Source organism: Protopterus annectens, chromosome 7.part1, assembly GCF_019279795.1.
Source record: "Protopterus annectens isolate FY-2018-M chromosome 7.part1, PAN1.0, whole genome shotgun sequence".
Classification (NCBI taxonomy): Eukaryota; Metazoa; Chordata; order Ceratodontiformes; family Protopteridae; genus Protopterus; species Protopterus annectens.
In genome coordinates, this window is record NC_056740.1 from 174,395,067 (window position 1) to 174,414,004 (window position 18,938).

An 18,938-nucleotide genomic window follows, 5' to 3' on the forward strand; every position below is an offset into this window, starting at 1 on the left:
TATTGAGGACAGAGATGAGTTGTTTGTGTGGAACCATGCCAAATGCTTTAGATAGGTCTAGGAAAGTAGCAGAGGAGAGATAGCCATTGTTTTTATGCTGAAGGATAGTGTTAGTAAAGGGGAGTAAGGCAGTGGTGGTGCTATGATTTGCTCAGGAACCATGCTGAGTATTGGAAAGGAGGTTGTTAGTAAGGAGGTAGTCTGGGACCTAAGAGTGAATGCATCTCGCTAGTATTTTGGAGAGTGGAGAGAGAATAGCTATGGGGCGGTAATTGGTTAGTTCTGTTTAGGGGCCACCTTTGTGGTGGGGAATTATATGTGATACTTTCCATAGTGTGGGAATGTAACTTTCTGACAGAGATTGGTTAATCAAGATGGATACTGGGTAGGCCAGAGCATCAGCTACGATTTGTAGGTATTCACTTGGGAGGTTGTCTGCTGCTAATTTGGTGGGCTTAAGTTTAGTTTAGTTTTCTTTTATGTTGGAGGTAGGTACAGGAGAATAAGAGAAGGCAGTGGGGAGATTACTAGTTGAAGATGTGGGTGGGAGGGGAGGGGGGTTATGTTGTTTAGCTAGTGATAGTATGGTTTGTGTGAAGTGTGTGTTGAATGAGGTAGCAATATTTTCGGAGGAGTGAGGGATGTTAGGAGGAGAGGTACTGACTTTACCTGGGTGGAGGATGGAGTTTATGGAGGACCAGAATTGTTTGGGGCTGTGTTGGGAGGAGTCTAGGGCAGACTGGTAGTATTTGAATTTGCCCTGTTTTATTAGCTTTTTTTGACTCTATTGCATAGTTCTAGGAATTTCTGTCTAGTTGAGGGGGTTTTGGTTTTGCAGCAGTGCTCCCAGGCTTTATCCCTGTTTTTCATTTCTGGCTTAGTGGTTTTCTGTAGCCATGGGGAGGTTGTGCTTTGGTTCTGGAAAGTCTTATGGGGGCGTGGTAATTAAGGATGCTCAGGAAGGTAGTATTAAAAAATTCAACTGCGCCATCAAGACTGAAGCACTTTAGAGGATGCCAGTTACATTCTTTGAGGGATGAGATGAATGTGAGTGGGTTAAAGTTTAGTTTTTTTACGTATTTGATGGTAGATGGCAGGTTTAGCTTGGTATAGGTATTTTTTTGAGTAGGAATGTTGGGGAGTGATCACTGAGGCTATCTGATAAGCAGCCTGTTATATATGGCTGGGGGGGTCTTACTGACTAGTATCCACTCCAGGGTAGTGTGCTTGTAGTAGTTATCTAAGATAACGGTAGTTAGTTTGTACTCCCATATGTCTTTAATACTTTTGTCTACTGTCTTTCCAGATAACAAACACTACTCCTAGATTCTTTTTTAGAAATATGAAATCATTGAAAAGGCAGCTTTGTTACCCCACCATGGATTCTGTGCAACATAGAAATAAAGTCACAATGCCCTATGGTAGTTTTTGCACTGCTATCAATGTATGAACACAATGAACACCTACCACAGAGCATTGTGACTTTATTTTTTTGATTCCTTGTATCTCCACCCCTTATAGTCTCATCAGATAACAAACACAATGAAGCAAAACTGGCTTTTAAGTAGAAGAGTGAAACAGTGTTAAATCACATGACCACAGAATTCAAAGACATACAGCTAAAATATATGTTATTTGAACAGCATATAAAAACATGTACATATAAATGCAGTATAAAAATTGTATAAAGATATATACCAAACCTCCTATAAGAAAGTAAAAATACTGCTTTAGCTAACAAGAAAACAAACATATATAATTGCAGATGCAAAGGCAAATACTCTCCTCTGGCTAGTGGTCTTGACTTCATTTTGGGTTTAATGGGTACAAACTCATTCAACCCATGCCCAAAATCTCCCCTCAGCATGATGATCCACTTTGCTTTCATATGTTATTTTTGATTCCTTATATCTCCACCCGTTACAGTCTCATAGACTCTATCAATAACAAGAAATATGAATGTGTGCCTAGAATCAGTGGCCAGTACATGTTTTGACAAAGCACTAGTTCTGCTTCTCTTTTGTATATAATAAACATGCTCCTTTATTCTCTCTCTTAAAGCCCCATCAGTCTTTCCTATATAAAATTTGGAACATTCCTTACAGTGGGCTAAATAAACAACATGTTCCGTACTGCAAGTAGCAAATATATGAAACTCAATCCTTTTTTTGGTCTGGATGTGTAAATTTTGCACCGCTATCAATGTATGAACACACTGAACACCTACCACAGGATACTGTGACTTTATTTCTATGTTCCTCTATACTATTCTTCTGATGTTTCTTCCTATATGAATGTTATTAAGAGACACTGGGGAATTTTAACAATGGACCGTGACATCAGTAAGCTGATAGACAGTACTCCCAGATTCTTTTTTAGAAATATGAAATCATTGAAAAGGCAGCTTTGTTACCCCACCATGGATTCTGTGCAGCATATAAATAAAGTCACAATGTCCTATGGTAGGTGTTCATTGTGTTCATACATCGATTTCAGTGCAAAATTTACACATCCAGACCAAAAAAGGGACTATGAGTTTCATATATTTGCTACTTGCAGTATGCAGCATGTTGTTTATTTAGCCCACTGTAAGGAATGTTCTACATTTTATACAGGAAAGACTGATGGGGCTTTAAGGGAGAGACCTTGGGTCCATCAGTGTTCTTGGATTAATCCTTCTGACATCAGTATAAATAAATACAGGGATAACAACTGATTAGAAACTGCTAAGTAAACTTATTAACTAGGAATCTAAACCAAGACATGGAAAGGTAATAAATCTTAGATAAATAATATTAACATAAACGACTCATGGGTGCAGTGTTCACTGATGCATGCAAGGGGGTTCAACCAGACAGAACTAATTACTCTCCATTTGCTGGAAACCCAGCATTTTTAGTTCTTGTAATTAGATAGTCTCATAGAGCTTGCCAAAAGTCTGTTTTTAGGACTAAGTCATAAGGCTATCTGTTGAAATTACAGAAGCACTGGAGACATCTACTAGGAGAGTATATATATAACCTCATCACAGCCAAAACTTGTAAGGTCAAAAGTTTAACTATCACATTATCTGTAAAGTAAAATAGAATGAGACCAGCAGTGGTGCAAGAAACCTGAAAACTGGCAGCATTAGATTTACATTTGTCTAGCTACTTTCACAATGTATTAAATCATTTATATTCTCAAAACTTATATGTAATATCAATATTTAGAGTACCTTAACCTAACAGATCTGTTCTGCCATAAATCCCTTTACAACACTATCTTGGAGTGTCCAGTAGCCTTTATGAAAGAACAAGATTCTATTTTCAAAAATTTAAGACCAAGATTTTATCTTCATAATGTGTCCCGTAAATGAAAAATATACTTGTGTTGTGGTAATATGCTTGAAGTGGCAGAGAAACGTATAAAATCTGTATCTGTTATTTTTATTTAGTTCTTTATTAAGGCCTTATAAATTAAAGTGGCCTTTGACTTGGTCTTTGTTCTGTTCATACTTGAGTTCCTATTAATGGGTTTTCAGAGAGGAAATGTGGGAAGGTTTCTATATTTCTGAACAGGAAGAATCTCAGTAGCATATATCTGAAATTTAAATACTTCTGAAAGGATGAAGTCTCAATGTTGTTCTTCTTCTTTCGGCTTTTCCTGGTTAGGGGTCACCACAGCAGAACTCTGGTCTGCTAATGATTGGCAGTAGATTTTTACAGTGCCGAGGTGCCAGCTCGACGCCCAACCTTCAACAAAGGTACGCACATTTACGCATGTCTTTCGAACATAACTCAACCGCAGGGAGGACATGCAGATTCCACACAGAAGGTGCTCCAGCCGAGAATTGAACAGGAGAACCTCTTGTTGTGAGGTGACAACGCTACCGCTGCACCACCGCAGCTTATACTGGAGTGCTGTTGGCACTCATCTTGCCTCTGTTTACTGTTTCAAGTAAAATAACCACAGTATACATCTGTTCAATAAGGCAATAACTCATTCTTATGAATCGTCTTTCTATTGACTTCTAACCCAGGACATCTCCTTTTTGGCTAAATAGAATTAAAAATGGCATCAGCAATTAGGATGTTTTGAGTTCTCTAAAGATCAGGTGTATCTGATGTGATGTCTTCCAACTTTTCAGATGCTTTGTTTTAGTTTTCTAAAACTATCAGGTGCCCCATGGGAAGAAGGTGTTGAGGAGGCCTGCTTTGATTTTGATCTATGTAAGAATGCCCTCCTGTCTGGAGCAGAAGAGCTGATGAAGTGTAAATGGCCTGCTTATTTATGCTGTCATAAAAGGAGATACTGCCAGTCCAGCTATCTGGAATTATGTCATCTGTGAATCTCAACATGATTCCTACAATATGCTTGTGTTACAAATGTATTAGAACTGTATGTCATGTGTATATCAAACTGCTTAAAGGTATTTGCTAAGTGCTTGAAATGTAACCACAACATGCCCTACTGGAATAGAACAGAAATGTACCTGCACTATTGTAACTGTTTAGATGTATATATTTTAACAATGGAAACTGGAATGCAGGAGGTTAACTTCAGAAAAATAGCTCCAATTAAATTACTTTATGGCCAGGCAAAAAAAAAAGATGTTATATTTCAGTTTCAGTGCAGCAAGAGACACAGTGTCTAAAACTAGGGAGAGTTGTGTATTGTCTTGGAAGTGTTTTATTGTTTTATGACTTCCACCATTTGGCAAACATCTGAGATCTACATATTTTTACGGGTAGATACTAAACACTTCTAGCTTTCAGCAGTGGGGGATTTACCTGGGCTAGAGTCAGATGACAAGAAATTATGTCATTCTGCAAGCTGTCCCATCAGTGATATTTGAGATATTAATATGAGAACTCTGAGAAAAAGAGAGACAGCATTCTGTATTCGGCCTTAGACCTGTCAATAAGACCCATTCACCACACATGTGCCTTGCTCTGTAAGTAAGTTGCTTGGGTGTAGTAATTTTCTTAGATAAAGTCAGGAACATAGCCAAGCTTAGTTTAGATGTTTTTCTTTATTTATTTGAGACTGTCTTGCAATATTGTTTTAAATATTTCCTGTGATTTTGAACTCTGATGTCACTGTAATTATATACTGAGTATTTTCTTGTTCTCTTATTATTTATTATTAAATATATTCAAAACTATCATCGTGGATGATCTGTCTAGAGATATTTAAGTTTTGCGAGTACTTGCATATTTATTTGGTGACAGTGTGGGCCACTCCTAATAGCCTTGTTCTTGGTCAAACTACCATTTGTATTAATAGTAACATTACACAGTAAGATTGGACACCCTTTCTTAAGGGCCTTAAAATAGCTGATAAGGAGGTGGCTGGTGGCAGTGATAACTACCTTATAGTCTGGGCAAAAGGGGGCATAGTAAGTAAACGTGCCAGCCTTTCCCAGGAGTGAGTGTGTGTGTGTGTGTGTGTGTGTGTGTGTGTGTGTGTGTGTGTGTGTGTGTGTGTGTGTGTGTGTGTGTGTGTGTGTGTGTGTGTGTAAATCAAACCTCAAAGAGTGTGTGTGTCAGCTACTTGGGCAGGGACATGAAGCACTGGCTGGACAAAGAGGATGCTGGAGGTCGTGGCTTGTCCACTCAGCTGAGATCTCAACTCTATAGATGTGCCAGAGGGAAGTCTTACTGGGGACCTGCAGAAAGAGGGAGAAACTGGTCCCAGACTGACTGTGGTCTCTGTGTTCTTAAGGGAAATTGCACTTGATGCAGAGAGCTGCATCTGGAAATACTGTTTGCATACCTGTTATCCTCCCAATGTACATCCCCCACTGGTGCCAATGGTAAGGACTAAGGCTTCTTGATTACTGGTTCAGTAGTGGGGCATCACATATGCCAACAGGGAATGCCAAGACCAGTCCAAGAAGCTGGAATGAAGGAAGCATCTCTGGATATGTGATGCCTTTTGCTTTGTCATATAACACTGGTAAAAAGTTTTCAAACTTTTGCAAGTCTCTTGTATGAAGGTGAAATAAGTCCATGGTGTAAAAATTTTAAAAAGTAAGGAAACTGCAATCCTCTTAACAGCAGTCACTCCCCTAGTAGGGAAGAACCATTTTCCAGTACGAATGAACCCAGTGAAAGAAATCTCACATAGGATGCAAATTAATATCCACAATAGTCAAAGGATTAGGGTGCAGCTTGATGGTATTTAGGGGATTGTTCACACCAGACATATACAAAAGAAGTACCTCCATATTTCAGTAGTGTTTGAATATGATTAGCATGAAAAAGTTTTGTGTTTTTATCATTGAAATTCAACCCTGAAAAGACGTTGAAATCTGATTAGAGATTGGTAATAACAGGAGTATCTTGAACTGGGTCTTGTGTGAGGAAATAGTTAGCCACACATTACAGTGCTTTAACTTCAATCCCTGCTAAGGACCATACAGAGTTCTATTTAAAGCTGCATAGAGATCTGTTGAGAGGTTTTGTCACAGGGGAAGATGGACAACCTTGAGAGTTAGCTTTAGTGAGAAGAAATAGGAGAGAGAAAAAATATATTTTTTAAGACTATTGCCAGTGGGGATTTTTAGAGAGCTTGTCCAACCTTAGTTAACCTCAGTGGAAATCCTATATGTCTCAGCACTTCCCACAGGTAAAGCCAACAAATACAGTCAAAGGCCTTTTCAAAGTTAGACAGGATAGGCATGATAGTTTCAGGAGCATTGTGAAACCCTTGCATGCAAAATTGAAAAGTGGATAAATGGTCACTGCTGGACATCCCTGGTACAAATACTGCTTGAGAGGAGAAATGTTATATGGTAGTATGCTAGGCAAGTGATTATCTAGCATTGTAGCATACATCTTGACATAGTTGGCCACAGCAGTGGGGTTCTTTCCCTGTCTTGCTATGACAGTTATGGCGAATATTCAAGATGAGAAACTGATTTGTCATAGGAACTGAAAAGAACAGGATATGGTCTGTATGACCAGAGTCAGAATATCAAGGCTTTAATACATTTAGGAATGAAGCTGCTTGGTCTGGTGATTTGCCCCTGAAAGATAGTTTCAAGGGTTTTTTAAACTAATCTGAGCTAAAAGGGCCCCCAAATTTGTTTTTAGAGTATTGTTAACTGGGAAGCTTTGCACACACCCCAGGAAACTTTGGAGATTTGAGAATGGAAGGGAGTCCTAGTGTGTACGAAACTCTTCTGAAAAGCCTTTGAGTGCATTCATTTCCTTACCCATTGTAGCTAAACAATTCCCTTTGTTTGAACATAATGACATTGCGGCAGCCTTTTGGGCATTCTCCACTGCCGAATGTAAACATTGCAGTCCTGTGGAAAGTGCTGCAAGTAGAAAAAGCCTAGTCAAACATTATATTGAGTCAGATAAATGCATTCAAAGTCCCTTTATTACTTTGATTTTATTTCTGTGACTTATGATACTATTTGTTTGGGCTTTTTTTAACTCTCCAGTGTCCAAGACCTTAATGCAGCACTGTCTAAGTTGAGATGAGATTTTCCAAGCTTTCTAATCTTTAATGCTTTGTGTATGCAAATATATTTCCTAATGTTCTTAAAAAATGAATACCTATATTTTTTCCAGGAAGTTTTGACCTATTTCTCCAATTCTGAATATATTTATTAAACATATCAACTAACTTGGATTTAGCCATCTTACATAATTCTCTCTCTCCTAATGTGAAGGGGCCCTACAATGTTTACATAGGCATACTTCCAAAAGATTCAGAATAGATATTTCCTAATCCCATTTCCCATAAGAGTGTACAAGTTCTACATATTTTTACAATAAACTGTTGTGCCTTGAAATATGGTCAGATGTACTGGTGGGGGAATCAAATAAATTAGGGTAACAGCTGCACGGTCTGTCAGAGAAGAAGCAAGGATTTAATAGGGGAACAGTAAATGGTAATATCATTATGAGACAAGCAAACAATGAGTTTTTCTAGATGCATCCTTCATTGGAACAGAAAAGGTATGCAGGTTATTCTGGGACATAATGCCTATAAAATGTCCAGTAGGCACAATGACTGGCACACTTGATTCATGTTCTTCTGTGATTTAATATGTTTCTCACAGGAGGGGGCTGACCTATCCATAAAGATCTTAATGAGATAAGTGTTAAATAAGACATTAATGTATCTTATAATAAATGGAAACTCTCATATACACATACACACAAACTATCCAGAAGTCCAAAGTAGTCAACAAAAAGTAAAGAAACCAAATTAGTACCATGTACAAATCTTAAAACTAATATCCTAACATGAACCTAAACTTCCCAGCCAGGACTTTATCTAGAAGTCTCCAATTTGTTATTACCACTCCCCAAGCCTTTGAACTTTTATCTAGGCAGCATAGTAAGTGCTCTTCTACCAGTTATCCAATATCCTGACAAGTTTTTCCAGCATTGCCATCCTACAAGAAATAATTTCTGTTTCATTTACTTGAAATGTTCTTTAAATGCCCATCTTTTTTGAATTTTGAATTTATGTTCTGTGAACATAAATTCAAAATTCAAAAAGGAGGGCATTTCTGTTTCGTTTACTTGAAATGTTCTTTAAATGCCCTCCTTTTTTAATTTTGAATTTATGTTCACAGAACATAACATATACCAGCTAAATCTTTGTCAAACAAACTTCAGAAGTGTGAGGCCATGCTACCAAATGCAAGTCAAAATTCTTAAAAATATTTGGACCTCTGTGTTCTAGCATATTAATATTCTTATTTATTGACCTAATATTTTAAAAGCAAACAAAACATCAGACTTGAATATTGTTGTTCCTGCTGGTTTTTACCTTTCTAAGGTGTTTTATATATTGATTAAAGTTTTTGGTTTTAATAATTGAGCTATGGTTGTTTGCCAAAGGATTTACTTGCAGTAATATTTTAAAAGTGTTTGTAGCAGGCCTTATTATTGTCACCAGTCTTGACAGCAAGTTTTATGAAATTTTGTTCCTTTGATTGTTTAAGTGAGTTCCTTCTGAATGGAGTTAACCTTGTTGCATTGGTCTGGTTAAAGTTTGAAGCATTTTTTATACAATTAATTTGATTTAATAATGTGTTGAGTTAGTAATTCCACCACCACAACCACTAGCACCACCATCATCATCATAAAAAGCAATTTTTTTCCTATTTTAACATGGGGTCAGGGTGTTGTATAAGCGGTTACCACCTCTCTGATTAAGTTCCATTCTCCTACTTTCTTTGAAAGTCAAGCCCAACTGTCACAGGTCTTCTCTCAACAATCCACCCATCTCTTGGCTAGACATCCTCACCTCCTCTTGCCTTCTTCCTATCTCTGACACATATGCTTTACTGGATCGTTTTCTACTTTCCTGCACTTGTAACCAAATTACCTTAATCTGTTCTCATGGGCCTTCTCTTTTATTGGGTTTAGTTTGGCTCACATTCTGATGTACTAATTTCTTCCCCTTTTTCCACTGTTTGCATCCCATTACCCATCTCAGGCACTCTGTCTCTGTCACCTCAATTCCGTAGCTGTTCTACCTTCACTGCTCTGGTTTTCTGTGTTATATAGAAGTCCTAGTCACACAACTGTTTTCTACACCTTACTTTTCATCTTCTTTAGCATTCTTCTGTCACATATATGCCTGACTTTTGTTATTTGGTGGCAGCACCTCTTACTCCCTCATTCAGATTTCCCTTCTTCTCATGTATGCATGCCAAACAGTCAAAGCTGTTAAGCTGTTACACTATTTTCCCTTCTGTCTCAAGTTTTACCTTCTTCTGATTTTCGTAATTTGCCACCATGACCATTGTACTGTTTGCATTCAGTTTCATCCCAGGTGCCTTCAGCTTTGCATTCCATTCTCCTATCATTTGCTAAAGTTTCTGTTCAGAGTCGGCTTGTAGTGCTGCATCACCTGCAAATAGCAACTTTGTTGAACTGTCGCTTCTAGCCTGTTTAATGATGTAATCTGTCACTAATATGAAAAGGAGTGGGCTCAGAGGTAAACCTTGATGCACACTTAGTCCCATGAGAACCCTTCTGTGCATCTGAACACTTTTGTATCTTTTGTCATTGGGTACTTGTACATAATATGCAGTGATTATTCCAGTGTTTCTTGGATATCCTACCATCACAGGACTGACCAAATCAGTTCTCTTGCTACCTTGTCATATGTTTTCTCCATGTCTAGGAGAGCCCAGCTGAACTCATTTCTCATCCCTAGCTTCTTCTCCACTATCTATCTCACTACAAATATCATGTTTATTGTACAGCATTCTGATCTGAATCTGAACCCCTCGTTCCCATATTCAAACACTTACTAATAAAAAATGCAGGTTAATCACAAATCTAAAGAACACCATTGCAAAACATTACTAAAAACAAACTGGTTTCCTGTCAAACAAAAGGAAGACCTTCTTCTCAGATCACAACAAACTACTACAAAAATAAACTTTCTTTCTGTTAGATTCCAGACTAATACAAGACTACCAAACCTACAACTTTAAAAAATGCGACCATTCTGCATCATCATTAAAGGCCCACCAAACTAAACTCCAATGCATTAATCAGCACTTTTCTGTACCGGGTCCCAAAATCTGAGAATCCATATAAACCTCACTTAAAGGCGTATTCTCTTAACCAAAATTACATTCTCATCTAAAAATGCACCTTCTGAAAATGATAAAATGACAGTGTAATACCTCAGATTACATAACTTAATCAAACTATGAATTCCTACTTACTGATACTTTCCCTGGTTTTCTCTGCTTTAACTCCTCCCCACTTAATAACTGTGGCCAAACAAATGCATTGCTAAAGTATTTTAAATTCTAGATCTATATTGTAAGCAATCTCAACCATCTATATCAACTTATATTAATATATATTAATTTGTGCTTTATAAACCTGCTCACCTGTCTCTATGACTACAGAAATGTTACATATGTGTCTATCTCTATTATTTTGTATAATTCCTGTATATCATTAACAATTGTATAATTATATATACTTTGCCTCTTTCAAAACATGTCTGTGGTGTCAGACTTTAATACTTTCTCAGGCTGATAATGAAGTTGGTTATTTGTGATCAGTGCTCTACCCTAGTAAACAAATGTAGGTAAGTAAATAAATAAATACAATTCCCATCTTACTTTCTAGTACTATGCATATTCAGTTATCGGTTCACCTTCCCCAGCACTTTCATGCAATATAAATATTTGATCCCTATGTATTCACCACAGTTGTAAATATATATATTTTTTGTTCTTATACACTACCACTAGACACTTTTGTAATTCACCATTTAGGTTTATTGTAGAATTCCTACTATATTTATACCTGACATGGATAAATTTATCTTTTTCATTTATTTAAACCATTGTCAAAGGTTGTGAGCACTTCATCAACCAGTTTTCTATGGAGGGCTGATATACAGTCATGGTTAATTGATATAAGGTGAATGATTGTTCATGGTGCTAACACTGCCATTTCAGAAACTCATTGAAGATGGTATACTTTTTTATCAGGTGTAGCCTGATATACATGAGGAATGTCACTACACTGTGGTCAGAATGAAATGAAGGTGGGGTAACATTTAGCTTGGCACAGCTAGCAGGGATGCTTGTCATAATGATGATGGTGATGATATTCAATTTGTGTAAAGTTTATCTACTCTGGTAGTTTTTGTGCATGATTAGTGATGGATGCATAGTTCTCACAGTTAATTGAGGGATAATTTAGGTTATTGAATAGAAAAGTATTTTTTATTATGGAGAAAGATATAAGTGTATTCAGAAAGTGGTCATGTTCTTGGGGTGGTATAAAGGAGGTAGGATAATGTGCTACAAAACTGTAGTGTGGGTTGTCAGTGTGATCTGGTTGTGGGGTACTTCATGCACACAATTTGTTTACATAACCATACTTTGAAGGAATGAATTATAAAAATGGATATAATATTTCCTTCCTCGGTTAGCCAAGCTGAGTGGAAAGAGTTGTAATCAGGTATTTGTGGAATGGATACCTCTCAACCTCTTAGAGTAGGAAATCTGGACAAAGCTTAAACAAAAATGGGACAAAGGCCCAAAAAATGGACAATTTTTAAATATTGATCTTACAAACTTAGAAAGTTGATAAAATAACAGGTTTTGCATTAGCATGAATTTTCTGAAGGATATAAAGTCTGAAATTCAAATGTCTGTCATGATTTTTAAACTTCATTCTTTAATTATTTACTACTAATTTGCCAGAAAACTACAATTTTCTTTGAAAAACTGACCAAAAATATGAATCCCAACTATGGACATTCTGCAAAGATCTGTACAGTTGAGAGGTAAGATGTAGTATGGTCTTTGAACCATATTTTTGTGACAACAGTCTGATTTTCTCAAAGGCAATGTAAACCTCTAAGCTATTTATTTATCTCTTTGTTTTCTTTATTCCATATGAGTTGATGAGTTTCACCCTCACCTCAGTTGTTCTTTGTGGATTTTTCCTTAGAACATTAATATGTTCCTGCCTAATAAAGCTGTTGAAGAAAAAGAGTCTATTGTGTACTATAACCCTTTTTAAAAAGAGTTCTCTTGCAAAGCAGGTGCCATTCTCACCAAGCACTGAGACAATAAATCTCACTTGAATGACACCATCATCTAACCCAATGGCTGAAGCTAATAATCCTTTCGGCATACTCAGGTGTCATTCTTGGTGAAGGAAGGATCTCAGTAAATGCGAAGAATTAATTAGCCTGGGAAAGAGCATCCATAATGTTAGTCATATCCATCTCCACCACCAGGAGATCAGCATATAGTGTCATTGCTTCAGACATGCATAACTGCAAAGTCAAAATCATTATTAGAAACTTGGATATGCTTAATGGGCTTAATGTCATCCATAATCTTAGCTCCAGGGACACTAAACACTGGGACTTTTTCTTTACCCAGTTTCATGAATGCAAAGTCAGTGAATCTCATTCTAGAGTCAATAATTAAGAAATCTTTTTCAGGACATTCTGCTTTGGCCTTATGGATGAATTTAACTGTTGAGTTATTAACTTGTTTATGTGTGACTGATGGCTGGTGCCTCGAAGTGAGTTGTACTTTGAGATAAATGTCGAGTAGTATTACAGGACTTTGGGACGGGGAAGAACAGACTAGTATCTTAGCATACATTCCACTGTTGGAGAAACGTGACTCACTCAACATTTTATGTAATATATATTTATATCAAACATATACAATGCAGTACTAATGTAGTGCATGTTTTTTATTAGATGTGTACATGTTGCTGTGCATATTCAGTCTGTATACACCACTTAGCATCTCTGGGCAGTGTCACCTAATAAATCAGCTTAAATCTTACTATTGAGCATTATCTATTCAACAATGCATTTTAATGTGTATGTTGTACACTTTGAAATATTTTCCTCTGGGGATTTTTTTCCCCTTGGGTCCCTTCTAAATATAGGACTGCACTTACCATAAAATACACACATGCATAAAAGCAGTGGCCTGTGTACCCTTATCTTGACAGATGTTCTATACTTCTGTAATCAGTAGACCAATGCATTTATTTTCTGCATAGATCCATCACAATCCTTGCTATGTTTCCTGTCCCCCTGTCAGCAAATAACTATGGAACAATCCCCAAACTTCAAAAGTCTCTTATAGTTATGCAGTCACACTCCTCACTTACCATTGGCCTATGTACCCCAACCACAGTAGATGTAGATGAGCACTTTCCCTGTGTAGAAATAAGTTAATTATGATCTACCCACTGTTTCTGATACATTCAATAGTGCATTGAGCATCACAATAGTAGTGGCAGTTTATAATGTGCAGCTTTGGGGTTTGTAGTATGGCAATTATGCAAATAAGGTAACTTAGGATAAATGTCTCTAAATAACACATCTAATGCAATGTATTGTCCCCATGGAGTGGGCAATGAGGCTTGTTCCTGCCCATGCGCATGGACTGAAGACTGCAAAGCAGCCTGAACATACAAAGGTAGATCCATCACATTTATAGGACTTTGGGTTTCTTAAAAATGACCCCTAGGGATGCTGTGCCACACCCATATAATCCAATGTGGTTTGTAGAGGGCTGATAGCTTTAGCCCACTACATCTGCCCACCCACCCAGGCACCATAATTGGTGATAGATAGCTATAGAATGGCACTGGGCTTTATTGTGTTTCCCTGCTGCTCATTGATGTGTGTCACTGAACACCCACTATATGTGTTAATGCAAATCTGATACCATTTTCCATTAGGTTGTAAGTTGTAAACTGACTGTGGTTTCTGGAGAGCCTGAGTCTAGGGGGCTCCTATGAAGTATAGGAAACAGACTAAAATATTTCTTTACCTCCTGCTCTGGGACCACCAGAAGCACCTGATGGGTAATTACTTTTAACACCTTGTTTTGTACTCATTTCTCCTACATCACCTCTTTTATTTCTGCTATCCATAAATGTAAAATTGTAATTTGATATTTTAAACCTCACTGTATACACACACACACACACACACACACACACACACACACACACACACACACACACACACACACACACACACACACACACACACACACACACACACACACACACACACACACACACACACACACACACACACACACACATATATAGGTTCATAGGTAGGTACTAGGCTATCTGCCTGAGAGCATTTATAAGCCTAGTCAGAGTGCGTCGGCTTTCGCCGCCCCATTGATTAATTAACTGATCCTCTGTCAAGCAGAGCCAATGAAGTGATGTATTATCTGTTACCATAACTACCTGGTTTGTCAAGGTATTGTTTATACTGTATTTATTTTATTCTCTAACTGGACACCTTTTTTATTCCTGGTTATGAAGTGAACATGGGTTCTTCAGCTGGAGTTATTGGTCAACAAATATAAATACACAAATAAAAAACAAAAATTTCTGAAGTGCTTTTCTTCATTGCTTTTTAGTGGCATCAACAAACTGCTAGAAGATGAAGAAGAATAAATCATATGAGGAACCCAAGCAAACTAAACATTTTGATTGCAAAGTTAACTTGCCTCCTACAAAGCCATTTCTGCTAAGATGACTATGGCTCACATGACCAACAAACTAAATGGAAATATCTAGCAAAGAGACAAACCGATGGAATAATCCCTGAAAGGAGATGAGGGAGGAAGGAAGTGAGATGAGCGAGAAATGATAAAGTTTACCTCAAAAATATTACAAACAAAACATAGATAATATGTAAGGTGTGTAAATGGATGATTCATTTTCTTTTCCATTAATATATTTATGCCCATGTCTCAACTAACTCCTGCCAGCCTGGTTGACATGGGCATACTAAGACAGTGTAGCACCTGCCTCTCTTCTCCTAGCATATATATATATATATATATATATATATATATATATATATAAAGAGAGAGAGAGAGAGAGAGAGAGAGATGACAGATTATCATGTATTAATATATGATGAGTCTATTTTTTTTCTAGTATGGCTTCTTTCCAGTTATTGCACATCCATGCTGTAATTTAACCTTTACATTTTTCTCTCTTGAATACAATTGCATATGGTGTTACTGGAGCTTTTCTCCCCAGTCCTCCATTGAAAAGAGGTTACCACAGACCTGTCAGACTATGGCAGTTAACAAAAGCGATGAAGCAATAAACTCTTTGCCACAGTGTTGAGTGATACCATAGACATCACCTCCTCTGATGAGCAGTGCCAGCATCATTGCAATGAGCTAAAGGTATCCACCATGTCCTTCTAAGCCCATAGGAAGAGAGGATTAGAGAGAGTCAGAATTCTCTGGTAAGTAGTAGTGACTTGTGATTGTTTCTACATGTGTAGGCCTTCTTGCTCAGATTCTGCAATAAGTAGTAGGGTCTTGTGCTTGTTTGTACATAGGTAGGCCTTCAGCTATTTGCAATTCTTGGGGTTTGTGGAGAAGATTATTTTTGTTTTATGTTTTACAACACCTTGTGAAATACAGAACAACTGGCTGATATGCCAGTGGTAGTAAATAAGACTGTGCAGGTGGCAGGGTATATATATATATATATATATATATATATATATATATATATATATATAGCATCGATATTACAATTGTATATTTGTCAGAAATCTGCATCATTGTTTGCATTTCCATTGCTACTATAAAACCATTGCTTACAGCTTTGCTTTGCTTCACGTCACTTACCGTGTCAGTGCAGGCTGAACTTCTCTTACTGCCCGTGCTACTACCAGGAATTCTCACCAGCAGTATGAGGATATAGACTGGACTGAGAATGGGTGTTCCACCACTATCCAAGGCATCATCATCTGCTTTGGACCTGAGTGACTGGCTATCAGGGGGTGCTTTGTGGTGTCTGACCTGTTTAATGGTATGGTATTACCACTGGGTTTTGGACCCCCATATGTATTCGTTTTGGACACGTAGTGATGTGTACATGGCATGGTCTCCACAGTGTCATACAGGCCTTATTTGCCATTTGTTAGTAAGCTCCTATCAACTGTCCACTTGAGGCTTAGGATGTTGTTCAGCCTATCATCTTTGTCTCTTTCGGTCACACTGTTTGGAAATCATGCATTGTTCACATGATGTATACAGAGGAAGGTGGCATTTAATCTTGTCATCTGTGGTACACTACTGTTATAGTACCTTTATGTCAAACCTCCATTTTGTTTGTTGCTTAACATTAAAGCATTTTACTCCTCCAGGGACTGTACCCCACTAACTGTAGTACACATTACTGATAACTTCTTTTGTTTCTGTACTTCTCACTTTATAACTGTTTTCTTCATTTTCTTTAATTTGCCCTTTGTTGTTTTGTTTCTGTCTGTTTGCATTAATATTTTGTTACAGTGTCAGCAAAGGTAGTGGATGTGGTGTGGAAGCAGCCACCATACCATGCACTTACCTTGCCATGACATGCTGGGTCCCCAGCAGTCTCCAGGACATCATCTCTGCAGAGTGATGTATGTCATTCATTGGTGGGAAAGTGTGATTGCTCCCTTGTGCTCTCTAGTGGTCAGTCTCCAGTGGACTATGTAAATTTTTTCACTGTGGGCATCACCAGTTAGTGCTGGTATTCCAACTAGTAAGAGGTAGAAGGCCTGGTAATGGCCTTGGTAGACCGATGGCTGGATACCCACATTTCCAGCCAGGTGCAAGTCCTTAGGTGACTGACATAGTCACACACCTGCTGGTCCCTGATCAATGGAATGACAGTTGCTGGGACTAGCCTTGAGGGAGGTCATGAAAGTGATTGATCACAGATTGGGTGCAGTACCGTGCAGCGTGGTAGTCAGCCATCACCATACTCTGTCCATCATCAGGGTGTTCCCTTTTCCTATGGGTCAACTCCCTCCTCAGTTTGTTGTCTAATCTTCCACATTCCCAACTATCCTCCAAGTCTATCTATCTGACAGTGTCTCTCCTTTGTGTTGCCCTCTGTATTTGTGTCAGAACCTTCCCTGCTGGTCTTAGTCTGCCTGTTGCATTTGTTTATCTGTCCCTTGCTGCCATCCCTATACTATACCTTCACACAAAACTGAAACATACAAAATATTCCTGCCTGCACCTTCCCTAAGTTAATCTCTCTCTCTCTACATTTTTTGAAAATATAAAAAACAGCACTCATCACCCAAAAATAAATAAATAAAATAAACTTTTGCTTCCCCATCCTATACTACTCTTCCTTTCCCCGTGCCCTCCTGTGTGTTCCTTTGCTTGCTCTTTCACCTTGCTGCCTGTCTTATACACTCATTCCTTTCCATTTATAATATAAAACCATCAGGGATATCAGCCATTAGATGAGCCATCAGCCGTGATCATGGTGGTTTGCTCGTAGCTGCGTGTCATTGTGCACATGAACATATATCATGAGTATGCTACAAGCAAGTTATGGGGACTCATGAGGTCATGTGACTGCTGTGGTATTTTCCCAGTCAACATGCAATCCACATTGCTTTCTTCAGAAAATTTCTTCCTTATTCTGACCTCACTGTGCAACACTGGTACTACTGTATAGTTAATTAGTGTTGTGCCATATTGCACTATTTTAAATGTGCTGTGTGGCCCTTATATGCCCATGTAAGCACATATGATTATACATCACATAGAGCAAGTATAGTCATCCACACAAACACACACACACACACACACACACACACACACACACACACACACACACACACACACACACACACACACAGCTATATATATGTGTATAGTTCCATGTGCCCCTAAAAAGGATGTCTAACAATGTGAATATATAAATACATATGTATCAAGCTAGTGAATGTTGCAATTATTGAATATTGTGAATTCCAGAGTTTGTTTTACTGAAAAAGCTAAGTTGGGTTTGATTAAGGATGGGAGTGTCTTTACATGTGTTAGGGGGATAGGGTAACGGTTAGGTAAGTGTACAGCTTTAGTTTGTGTGTGTGTGTGTGTGTGTGTGTGTGTGTGTGTGTGTGTGTGTGTGTGTGTGTGTGTGTGTGTGTGTGTGTGTGTGTACACTGGTATATGTGGGTTAGTGTTATGGTAAGGGCTAGGTAAGGGCATAGCTTTAGTGTGCATGTGTAAGACTGTGTGTGTGTTTTTGATAAGAGTTGAGTAATGATGGTTCTAGTGTTTATAGTGTATATTGGTGCATGTCTGTGTCTGAACCTGCCTTCTGTGCTGGTAGTAAAGCAGAAAAAGTTTTTTTTAAGGTAAGGTGTATGGTTAGAATTGGGACAGCATTAGGGTTAGCATGCGTTACTCAGGTGGTACAGGGAGGAAAGCCATGGTAATGCTGAGTCTGCCCATGCCCCTAACACTACACTTTACCTTAAATTTGTTTTCCATAACACTACCACTATTCAGACAAATTAGAGGATAGTATTGTAGGGGTGTTTTCATGCAAAGTACACAAAAGGAAATTGATTTCCTTTTGCAGTGCTATGAAGGTTCAATTCTAAGGGTGTTCGATATTATG